Here is a 12,704-nt window from a genome sequence, read left to right as displayed (position 1 = left end):
CACTTCCACAGGCATCCTACACCTCTGACTCTTTTGGGATGCGTGCTATACCTTCTCCGCTGACATCCTCACCAGAGGAATCCCACACCTTCTAGCAGGACCTAGCGACTTTCTCCCCCAGCAGAAAAGCAACTCTGGCCAGGTCCTCTGGCATCTTACTGCCTATGAAGCTGTGCGAGGCTCAGGCTCCTGACAACAGGGAAATAGAGTAACTCATCTATTTGGCTTTTTCCCACAAGACAGTCTCCAGTGGGATTTGATCTATTTCCTTCTCTCCTTTCTCCTTGCCACAAAATGCCTTGGTCAGGAATCTTGGCACTGGAAACTCATCATGTGCCAACCAGGAATTGAGGTGCCCCTTTCCCTTGGGAATCCGGAGGCTTCCGGCATCCTCTGGGGGCAGTCACTTCCATCTCCACATTGTCTGGGGGGTTTTCTCGCTTTTTGACATTTAGAAAGCATTATAATCGCCCTGCCCTTCCCTGTCTTGCTCCAACCTTCTCCAGGGAAGGAAATTGAGAGTTCTCTCCTCACGTGATTCCTAGTCGGGGACAAAGCCCCGAAGTCAACACTGGTTTACCAAAGCTTATATGTGCTGCCTGGGATCCTTCCCCATCCGCCTGGATGGGCATTACCGCAGCAGGAGTCTGGAGCTGCTTCTCAGCTCCCAGCATGTGACCCACACATGCCCAGAAGCATGAGACGCAACGTTAACCTTTTAGGGGATTTTCCAGAGCAAATGAGACAGTCCGTGGGGTGTTATTCATGTCTCTTCTTCTCCACTCCTCCTATGGGAAGTAGCTATCTGGAATGGACGGAATAAAACAGAAGTCACAGAACGGTCTATGATCCTTCCCTCAGCTCCAGTGAAGATGGAGGCTCATTTGTCATCCTGAGGACCGGTGTAATCAAGCATATGACAGAGCAAGATTCTGGAACATTTTTATCAGTTTTGGAACCACAGCTCTTCCGTGGCCAAATTTCCCTTCACGGTCTCAGATTTCAGCGAGGAGACTAACGTTTCCCGCACAGGCGGGCCACCCCTCTGCCCCTCTGCTTCGGCTGACCGCTGCTCCCTGTGGCTGCTTGCAAGGGGTAGGGGTGGACACATTCCAGCTTGCTGGGGTTTGGACCAGCACCTCTCATCCCCAGAGAAGGGATTCTCTGTGGGGGCTGAGTTGGCAGTGCTCGAGCTTGCCTTGTGGTCGGCACGTAGGCCATCAGAAATCATCTGGGTGTCAACTTGCCAAGCTGGGGCCGTCCTGGGGCACAGGGATTTATTGCTAACAGAAGAAAGCAAAGAAGCCATTTCCCTAAGGCTGCTTTGCAGGCCACTTTCATGGAAAGGGCCTCCACTGTTGCCCCGATCGGTTCAATATCTAATTCATCATGCCTGTGTTCCTCCCCAGCAGCTCAGGCCTGTCTGCCACCAGGAGCAGGTGCCAAATCGGAGTGTGGAATTTTCCCAGCAGGCCCCAGGGTGTGTTGCTGCCAAGGCGACCGTGGTAGGCTTGAGAAATAACGAGTAAACCACAAATCCAGAAAAGGAGGAGGAGGCCGCCTCTTTGGCGTGGGCTGACTCAGGTACAGGCTGTCCCTTGAGGAAAGATGTGGGTTGTGAACCACCCCCCCACCCCCACCGCCAGTGCCGAGGCTGCACCAGGCCAGGGCAGGCCAGGCTGGGCCCCACAGAGCAGCTTCCCAGAATGGGGTTGATCAGACCAGGTGAGGACAGCGGAGAGGGGCTGCCCGCGAAGGCCACAGCAGGCGCTGCTCGGTGGGAGTAGCAAAAAGGAGTGGGTTGCCAGGGACCTCCCGAGACCCGTGTTCAGTGAGCAAAAGCAGCACCAAAGTGAGCATCTGGAGAGAGGTCTGGGGCCAGGGAGGATGCGGAGCTGTGCGCCGTGCAGGGGCAGGTCTGGCGTTCAGGAGAGCAGGACCAAAGGCAGAGATCTCCAAGGAGTAAAGGTCAAAGGTCCAAGCCAAATGAGTAGAAGCAAAGAAGCAAGTTCTTTAGGGCCAATCAGTAGCAAATACAGATTGGGATCATCTGATAAAGCGTGTTCACCTCACCTTTGTGAAGGCAACTCCACCCATGACCAGTGGGGCAAGCCGCACACCTAGACAGACAGGAGACTTGTCACCAGCGCTGCTCACCTGCCTTCACTTGCTCTGGACTCCACAGCCTTGGCTGCCAATCTGAGACCACATCCAAGGTCAGTGGGAATGAGTGACGGGGCATGAGGTCGGCCGTGGGGACAGGAGGGGAGACTGGAGACACACTGGCCGTGGCCACGCTTTTGTCCTTCCTGAGGTTTCTACCAAAGGTTTTGCTGAGAATGACTGAGCCCGTAATTTAAAACGAGAAACCATAGTTTTACATTTTACTCTACATTAATTTAAGCAAAATTGTCTACAGAGAATTTGAGGACACCGGGTGAGATTTGACATGAAAGTCCAGGCCTTCATCTCTAAACAGACAAAGCCAGGGTACCTGATTATTTTGTTCTCATCGAGTTTTGATTCATCTTCTTCCATTGCTCCTCTTCTTCCATTGCTCCTCTTCTATGTACACCCTTTTTTGGATAGGGTTAAGGTTTTTCTGGTTTGAAGTCTGAACTGAAATTCCCACTGGGCTGAAACACTGATACTGTGACACTCCCTGCATTTTAACATTGAACATCCATTGGCAGCAAAGCTTGAGATTTCTTTTTCTTTTCTAAATGCAATTGAGTAGGTACAGAAGGAATATTCTAGCCACTGACCTCTTAGGGAGGTGGAACAAAGCTATTTCTTCCTCCTTTTTTAAGGGACATAGCTATGAGTGTTTAATACTTGTATAGGGTCTAAAACCTCAGAGTTTGGGCTGGCATCTGGTAAGAAAAAGAATAAACAAACATTTATTGAGTAATCATGTGTCAACTACTGCGCTGGTGTATTTTCTTATAGATTATGTCCGTAGGTCCTTAGAACAACAGAAAGGAATCTTCACTTCCATTTTTACATATGAGTATAGGAAAGTCCAGAGAGACTGAATGCTACAGACTAATAACTGATGGCCCTGACATTTGAATCTAGGTCTGGTTTTAAACCCCAAGATGCTGCTGGAGTCTGTTCTTTTGGTGGAGGATACTTTAAAATACTTGTTTCTTCAAACACTTTATGCTATAGCTTTATAGAGTGAAACATTAGCTGCATACATAATTTCATGAAAAACTGACTAACAGAAAATAAACTGACTAATCAATTTGGTAAAGAGCTGGATGTTCTATTCTTCCTGTAATTATTATTGTTTAAGATTTTATCTATAACTTAAATGTGACAGTTGTTCCAAAAAAATGTTTGATTCAGAGGCAGATTATTCTGCAAAGTTTATGGCAAGCCATAAAAGGCAGATGAATATGAGCTGACCTCATTGATTCTTCCATTTTCATCTGCATGTTTTAAAACTTTTCAGATCATCCCTGGGCATCATAATTCTTGCCTAGGAACTGGATGCATTTTCCTGTGTGTGTGTGTGTGTGTGTGTGTGTGTGTTTGTGTTCACCTGCTCATTCTCCCTCACTCTCCTGCAGATCTCCTGCTCTGGGATTTCAGCTCTATAAGGAACTACGTCTTAAAGCATGAATATTTCTCGAATGCCTGATAGAAAGATCTCTGAGATATATGAAAGTATGGAGACAGAAATTGTTGGCCTGTGTTACAGAAATGATTGTAAAGAGATGCTCAAAGCCCAGACCTGTCCACAGGATACCTGGCTGCTGCCAAGAGAAAACAGAGAAGCAGTATTTGAGTCTGAACACAGAGAAAATCAGACGCTCTCAGGAAAGAGTCTTTAGAGAATACCAACTCTTGAACAACAACAAAAAATTACTTGGGACACAGGTGCTGTTTTTATCAGTTAATTCTGCTAAGAGTATGGATTTGAGATGAAAGAGAAAGAGCTAAGAGATCAATGATTACCTGTCCAGAGAGTGTTGATGAGCTGGATTTGGATTTGGGGCCCATTGGCTTAAGATACTGGAATCCTGGGTTCTTGTCCATGGGTGGTTCACATTTCACAGGCACAGAAAAAAATGTGTCTGCCTAGAGGCTAAACTGACAGAACCAGAATCTTTTTAACTCAATATAGTGGGGAAAGGAGAAAAACAGTCAGATAAACCCAGAAAAACAGTTACCATGGAGGGTGGCAGGTAGAAACAGGAAAGACGAGATAGGGAAGAGGCATGGCGAGTCACAGGTGTGATGGGGAGAGCCTTCCATATCAGTGGACAGAGCATGGGGAATTCCCAGAGGTGGGGCTGGAGCTGATGATGCAGGTGGCTTGTCTGCTGTCACCAAGGCCTGAGGAAACTTCAGAGCAAAGTACATCTTAGGTGCAGAATAAGCCAAGAGGCAGGAGGTGGAGAGGCAGAAACAGTTGGTGAATTTGATCCCAGAGGGGGTTGCAGTGACTGGGTTCAAGAAGTAGGCTGGATTCTCTCCAGGTTGCCAAGGGTTATTCAGACTGACTAGTGCATATGCTTAGGAGGTGATGAGTGGAGGGCAGCTTTTTAGAAGGCCTATGGCTGGACCACAAATACATCTTTGGGATTCATTTCCATACATATTAATAAAGCTGGGTGGACTGGGATTCGAGGATCAGGTGGAGTTTCTTATTGACTTATTCATCTAGTCAAAAAAATGTGAACTGAATGCCTTTTTTATTGGGGTGCTGAGGATAGAGCACTGAATGAAGGAGACAAGAGCCCTTCAGTGATGGAGCTTAACTGAAAAGTAGGAGGGAGACAGACAAAATATAAACAGGATGGTCATTCAACTAATACGAATATTTCATACAGTGATTTGTACTATGAAAAAAAAAAAGTGGTAAGACGGAGAGACTGCCAGAGGAGCTGTAGTAAGGTGGGCAGACAACTTGATGGGGAGGTGGTCGGCGTAGACATCTATGAGGGCATACTATTCGAATAAAGTCCTGAATTATGAGCTGGATCCACAATGTGAAGAAATGGAGACAGAATGATCCAAGCAGAGGGAACCACTTTTGCGATGGTCTTGAGGGAAAACCCTACCTGAAAAGTTTCAAGCCAAGTTGTTTAGGGAAGACCTGAACAAAGACATGGATAAAATGAAGGAGTGAACCATGAAGTTAAGCGGTCACGGGGAGGAATAGTCAAGGCAGAGGCTGTAACAAATACAAATGAACAAAAATGGCATTTGTACGTAGAAGGTCAGCGAGAGGAGGAGAGGATGTTGGGTATTTGAGGAGTAAAGGGGTGTATGAAAACCAGGAGAATGACAAATCTCCTACTAGAGAAATGATGTGGTGGTGCCAGGCAGTGCTGTGTGCCCATCTGAGGTTTGTGGTCATGAATTTAAAGTGAGACTACTCAGCTTGGTTCTGTGATTTTTTTTTCTTTCTCAGCAATGTTAAGAGTTAAGGATGTCGGCACAATATAGGGTGAACTCAGGACCAGAGTTTAACCAAGTGAGTACGATGAAGGGAAAAAAAAAAAGAGAAAGACACATCTGAGATGCTTGTGAGTTATTTTAATGATGGAATTTAAGCTAAGGAGGGAGGAGGGGACACGAAAGGGGACGATGAATAGTGAAACTTCTCTAGGCTCGAATGATTTAAAAAAAATCTAACCCTGTAGGAGAAGATGCCACTTAGCGGCATGTCAGGAAGCTGTGCACCTGTGTGGAAGAGTAGCAATGTGTAGATTTGAGGATGAGAACACCAGACAGGCATCTGGGTGGTTTTAAGAAGGAGCACATACGTGGGGCCAGCTGGCAGAGAGGAGACTTTCCTGACCCAGATCTCAACACAGCTTAGAAGCCTGCTCTAACCAGGAGGGCACCTGCAGGGAGTCTCATTTGGCTAAAAGTAGAGCATCTGACAAATTCTTGTCTTACTCTGCTGACAGAATCATCAATCAGCAAGTTGAGGGAGAGACAGGGAGAGCTTCTACTTTAATAAGGAAGGATATCTTGGCCAAAGCGAAATTGCCGGGAATTTCGAGAGAAAGTGGATCTGGTTCACTTAACCGCTCTAAATGAGCCCAATGCTCCTGGTTCACGAGATCACTGAATTCAATATTGGTGATTTTTGTAGAATGGTGAAAAAAATAAAATAATATTGGCAATACGTAAAGGTTTGACTTCAAGGAAAAAGCTACTTTCTTTCTCTGCAAAATAGCCAAAGGAATACCAGTGACAAGGATAATCAGATGGAAAATTAAATCGTTGCTGACCTCACCCAAATGATGAAGATTAATTAGAAGATGTATCTGATGCCGACTGACAGGAAGCAGGGGCAAAGTGTTAGCGTAAAGGAATCCCAATCCCAAATGGCCTCCAAATGTCATCACGGGGAGCTACATCTATCAATGGCATTAATTGGTAAAAAGAGAAAAAGCTATTTTTTAATTGTGTGTTTATATGGAGTAGCATCGATACACCTTCTTGCTAGTCCTTAAGTAGCTCTGCAGTGGACTTCTTATACTAACCTTACTGTTGAGGAAGCTCAATTGAGTTTCTTCAAGTCTCATGGGATATGAGAGAACCAAAATTCAAGCCAGGTCAGTCTCTCTACAAAGATCATTCCACCATGTCACTTGCTTCTGAGAAACAACTCTTGACATAAAGTGTGTGTGAGAGAGCTTTGCAGTGACAAAGACCGTGGTTTTAGCTGACAGTAAACGCATTTAGAACCAACAGCATGGTTTGGTCATCACAAAAACACAATCTCAGTTTGCATCAATATGGGGTCAGAATCTTAAATGGCCACCATGTGCACCAGCCATGCCTATGGTAGCATGCCCCACCATGAGTACCATGAAAAGAGATACAGACAAACCAGATTGTATTTCTAAAGCAATGACCAATTTAATGGAAACTCAAAACTATGGTGAAGGCTCAGCGAAGAAACTAAGCACTCAAAAAAGGGAATATTTAGAGGCAATATGATGTCTTGCTTAACATTTGATGGGCTCTCTTGTGAAAGAGAAAACAGGCTTATTCTGTTTGATGATGAAGTGACAGGACAAGGACTAACTGATAAAAGTCAGATTCACATAACATAAGGGCTATCTGATGAATATATTAAGTTTCTCATCCTGGTATGTTGGCCAACTACTGAGCACAGGTATCATGGAAGTACTTCAGGCCTCAGATGGGTGACTGTGTTACGTGACTTTTTTATTCCCTTCCAGCCCTAAGATTCCATGACTTTTCATTTTAAGAAAGTCAAGTTTCTTTATACACACGACTATGTGGTTTTATAACGTATAAATGCTATTATGTCATGCCTGCTGTTTGTTCAAAAGTCAAGTCTGATACGTTTCTTTTCCTTTCTAAAATTGCATTTCCCCTCCTCTTATCCCTACTACAGTCATTTCAGCAGCTCTGCACCTCTAAGGGTTCAAATCAGCTCTGCCACTTACCAGCTGTGCATCCTTGGACAAGTTACTCAACTTCTCTATAATAATGCCTAGGTCATAGGATTATTATGTGGATCAATGAATTCAAACCGATGAAACATTTGGAACTGTGCCCAGCATTCAGTCAGCACTCGATAAACCTGAGCCATTATTACTCCTCATGTGATTCCATCCAGGTCCACTGGGAGAGCACGCGTTGACCATGAAGGCTGCCCACCACTCTATGATTCACTCAGCCCCTCTTCAATACCTATTCTCTTTTTCCCCAGATTTTCCCCTCATACAAATAGTGTGGCAATATGTATGTGTTCTTATGTCTTTTGTCTTGCTGTTTTTATTTCGATGAGATTAAAACAGGAGCGGATTGCTGGATTGAAGGCTATGTGTGTGCTTAATTTTCAGAGACACTGCCATTTCGCCCTCACCAAATAACGCTGCAAAGTCTTCACGCCACCTCAAGTAATGCGTGGGTGCCCTTCTCCCCATGTGCCCAACAAGACAGCTTTTTCACTTTTGCCAAAGTAATAGGGATTAGTAAAGTGATATTGCATTTTTTTCTTTAATTTGCATTCCCATAATTTTAAGGAACTCAAATTCATGTTAGCTAGACATTTACTTATTTTTCTACTGGGTTGTTGGTGTTTTTCTTGTCAACTTCTAAGAACTCTTTGTATAGTGTATATATTAACTCCTTATGTGACTGCCCTTAAAACAACCTTGGTTCCAACCACGGCACAACCATGTTTGGCTCACTTCTGCACTACCATTTCTACTTGAATATTCCTCCCTCTTTTTTTCTCCTGAGTACCTGGGATGGAGATTGGCTGGTAAGGATGTAAACATCCCACAAGAACACAGAAGGCACATCACCCCAGAGTTCACAAGAGAGAAGAAATAAGGACTAAAGGGTGGGATAAGTAGGATGAGAGACAAATCTGCAGAAGCCAAAGACAGGGAATGAGAGGCAGAATCCCAGAGCCCCGAGTGTGGAGCCAGAGAGACGAGACCAAAGTGTAGGCAAGTCAAGGTGAAGGGGCAGTGGTGTGGGGTGGACCGTTTGCTTAAAACACCCATTAATGTTGGAAACTGTTTTTATGGGCCAGCAGGAGTATTATGTTGCTGCGGGTGGACCTGGCTTCAAATGCTCGGGCAGGGACAGATAATTTGCTTGTTCAAAAATCTTTATGACAGCCTTGCTACCTAAATATCAGAGTACTTTAAGTTGATCTTCAAGGTCTTCTAAAATCCGATCTGACCCTTCCTTTCTCACTTTGCACCCTCTATTCATTTATTGTTCCTCCAGTTCTTTTCATCTCCCGATTTTTGCCTGGAATATCTTTCTCTGGCCTCTCCTTCTGCACAAATTCTATTCATTTTTAAAGGCTCTGTTTTTCTGAATGCTGTCCTGACCACTCTGGCCTGATGTGAACTCTCCCCACTCTGAACTCTCACAGTAATTATTATCTGCCCACACAGCTGGCAATTGGTCATTGTCTCCTTGAGATCCTTTTGGAAACAAACCCCCCACCAAGCCAGCTTAAGCAATAAGAAAATTTATTATCTCATGTAGCAGGAAGCCTTGAGTTAGGAGACACTCCCAGGTTGATTCATAGACTCAAATGCAGCATTGGAGATCCAGATTTTCTCCCTCCTGCCATCCCATGTCTGGTTTCTCTGTGGTCATGAGATGGCTTCCAAAAGCAGCTAAGGCGACACTCTTTGCTCACATCTAGTGGCAGAGAGTGGGGACCCTCTCCCCGAGCAGTGGCTATCAGTTTCCCTCAGTCACCTGGAGCTGTCATTGGTCACACGCCTAGTGCTAGACCAATAACAGTAGCACAGGGAATGTCATGCATCGATTTCCTTTACTAATTAGGACCTAGACCTGGTCTGGGGAGAGGGTCCTCTTGCCCTGGTGCCCGGGAGGCGTGGACACTTAAATAGTGCTGAGCTTCTGGTAAGACGCGAGAAGGGGAAAGATGAATGCTTAGTCACAGGTTGACTTGTGACAAATGTTCATTATCTTGAGTTGCTACTTATCCCTTTTAGTGTCACCTTTTTCACACTTTTTATATCTTTTCTCCCCAGGTAGATTGCAAACACCTTGAGACAAAGCCTGTATCTTCCATTTTTTAATCTCCTCCAAATGACTTTCTTATACATGTGCCAATAAATATTTATAGATTGGATTTGACATCTCTGAGTCTCACCAACTCAAGAGCACAGAAGATATAACTGAAGCTTCCAAAGTTCAGATGCTAAACACAAAAATGTAGGACTTTGGAGACCCCAAGCCCCAAAAACTGGAGGTCTGTTTGGAGTCACGTTGTGTTCCTTTTCTATCTCTGCCTCAGGAACTACGTGTATATTAGCAACAAAAACACTGATCAAAAGAGTGAGACCCAGGAGACTGAAAATTCTGTAATGCAATGAATCCCTTTATCTCTGATACTTGCGTTTGAGGACAAGTCACTGCTGAGAACCACAAAATGTATATAAAGCACATACTCTATTCCTCTCAGGAGAGACAGGAATCACAAAATTGACATTCAAGGTAGTTCATTCATTCATTCAATGTATTTATTTATTTTTTTGAATACTGATTACCAAACTCTGGGTGAGGCACAGGAAATATAAAGTCGGATGAGAAATTGCCCCTGCCCTCAACTTGCTCAGTTAGGAGATGTGCTATCACTTCTTCAAATGTGGTAGCAGTTACTTCTGGATGGTCATTGGGTTTAGACCTCAAACCATCACCTGGAGCGTCTGCTCTAGAAGTCGGTGTTTCGCTGCGGACCCTTTGCTAATTCTGGTGGTGAGAAACAGAAGTACAGTTTCAGCCTCTCTTCAGTGTCTAGCCTAAGGTGATTCACTTAGCTCCCACATCACTGAAGTGGGAATTCATCCTACTAGCCTACTTCTGGGACAAGCTATAAAACCCATTACCCACGTGTGAGGCATGATTCCGACAGCCCAAGCTGGAGAATATCATCAGCTGAAGTCTACTAAGACTGGGCGAGGTGGTGGTTGAGAGATTTCTGAATGAGTCAAGCCTCTGGCGCTAAATGTATTAATGAGTCATTTTCCTCGCCCAGCAGACAGTGTGGCAGAAAGTGAAAGAAGAAGCCATTCAATGTCTGTTTTTTAAAAATGCATTCTGACCCTCAGTCCACCCAAGTAGATTTCAACATATTTTAGCATCTTAGACCTAATACTTGCCACCAAAACATTCTTCTGATTCCTCTCAATTTGGAAAAAGCTTGTGAGGACTCTTCTCCAGGAATGAGGAAATTGGTTTTCACCTCCTTTCAGGGGTTTCAGAAGATAAATTCCTAGCGGCCAGACACAGCATTTATTACCTTGCTTTGTGTAGCACCTAAAATTCAAATCTGATTATTCCAGCCTTCACTAAAAACTTCTGAATGACAAGGATGATGACAAATCATGGACCTCACATTCACCTGCCTTATATGACTTTACAGGCCTTCATCTCCAGTCTGTACCAGCTTCCTACCTGCGTAGCTATACCCTGAGTCTCTTCGTAGGAGATTTCCCAACCAAGATCTCAAATTGGTCATTTCATCTTTCTACTGCAACGTCCTCATCTGGTCTTCCTTCCATTTAGTCATAAGAAGTAAAAATCCTCCATTAGCTCCAACTACTTATCATTCTTTCTCCAACACCAGCACATGGAAGCCTGTCTAACTTTTCTTGATGCTTCATTCAGCTTGGGCGGCTCCATAGTCAACTATTATAACATTGCCCCCATCATCCTAGACCCCTCTACCCGTGTGGCATTTTGCCATCACACCAACCCCAAACCCCTAATCTGCATCCACTGTACTCTCTGGACCTGCCCTTGACAATCTGAGGCCATGGAATAAAGACTGAGTGTCTTATAAGATTTGTCTCTTGCAAATTTACACTATAAACTTCACCTGATATGCGGGGCAATTTTAAAATTCTGTCAGAAGACTTAAAACATTCCTCCCAGCCAGTATTTCCAAATGCTCCATCTTCTTCGAATCTCCAGCCACATCATTCTTGATCTTCACAAATTTGCCTTCTTAATTTATAGAAAGTGTTAATGCTGTTTCATAATTCTTCGCTTTCTTCCTTCTTCACCCTCTGTCTTCTGTGTGTGTGTGTGAACACATGTATCTCTGTATAATCTATCTATCTACCTATCTATCTATCTATCTATCTATCTATCTATCTATCTATCTATCTACCTACCTACCTACCTTCCTACCTATCTATTATCTATCTATCATCTAAAACTCCCTGTGGTATCTGCCTTGGCTCGGGCTTTGTGATAGACTTGGAAATTGTCCAGATTCCCCTTGAAGGAATGACTTTCTGCCCAGTTATGGGCAATGTGACCAGCTCCTTCAGGGTCTACCTCAGCTGCAGAGACTTCCCTTGCCTGACCTCACATCCTTATAAGAGTGGCCCACAGCTGTGATTGAAGAAAGCAAAAACAAAAAAGTCCCAGCCATTTCTTCTCACCTTGTGGGATGATCAGTGAGCAACCCTCGCTCTCAGACTCCTTGCCACGTTCAACCTTCTCGACCTAATCCTGCTCCTACATCCTTCCTTTGGAAGTGTCCATCCTTAATACATATCTTGACCCCAAGCTCTGTCTCAGTATCTCCTTCTGGAGAAGCCAGTCTAGAAGTGGTCCTAGAAAACAGGCAGAAATTCTGGCTGCTGGCTGGCAGTGAGGAGACTGTTGCTGGTGGAAGGTGAATCACAGATGGCCCCTGGCACAAGGCAGCTATGACACAGGCCTATGTTCTCATCCCCATGATGACTCCACTACAAGCCCTACCTTGATACTTCTAGACGGGCATTTAAGGAGCTGATGACCATGGGTTCCTTGCTATTTACCAGCCATCCCTGCAAAACGGGGGGTCCAGGCTCTAAGCCATGTCCAACTTAAAATTTTTAATATATTTAGGAAACTGATGGCCAAGTAGTTATCAAAAATCAGTTGGTTTGAGAGATGGATGAGCTTCTTGGAAAATAAATCGGTCTTAAGAAGACAAACACATAAATGTTGTTTAAGAGCACTAGGCCAGTGTCATGGGAGAGATGCAATTCTGAATTCAGCTCAGCCGTTGCTGCTGAAATCACATTTAACCTATTTATCCCCTCTCTGGCTTACCTCCAGCTGCCCCAAGCCCGTGTGCTTATACCATGGCCACAGAGAAAGACCTTAGCGTAAGTAAATATTTATCTTATAATGGTACAGTATTATAC

The 12,704-nt window shown here is 44.5% G+C and overlaps 1 long non-coding RNA gene across 2 annotated transcripts; it reads left to right on the top strand.

Annotated features, from left to right (window-relative positions):
• Window positions 1-1,427: 1,427 nt before the first annotated feature.
• On the top strand, window positions 1,428-7,819 carry LOC140691269 (uncharacterized). 2 transcript variants are annotated; one of them, XR_012066842.1, is made up of 5 exons: window positions 1,428-1,584; window positions 2,084-2,216; window positions 3,576-3,885; window positions 5,426-5,488; window positions 7,394-7,819. It is a non-coding gene; the product is annotated as an uncharacterized lncRNA (long non-coding RNA). The 2 variants fall into 2 exon arrangements; XR_012066841.1 differs by lacking the exon at window positions 5,426-5,488.
• The last annotated feature ends 4,885 nt before the right edge of the window (window positions 7,820-12,704 follow it).

Source organism: Vicugna pacos, chromosome 34 (genome assembly GCF_048564905.1).
Source record: "Vicugna pacos chromosome 34, VicPac4, whole genome shotgun sequence".
NCBI classification, from domain to species: Eukaryota; Metazoa; Chordata; class Mammalia; order Artiodactyla; family Camelidae; genus Vicugna; species Vicugna pacos.
Note: the sequence above shows the minus strand (reverse complement) of the source record. Positions and strands in the feature narration are given on the sequence as shown.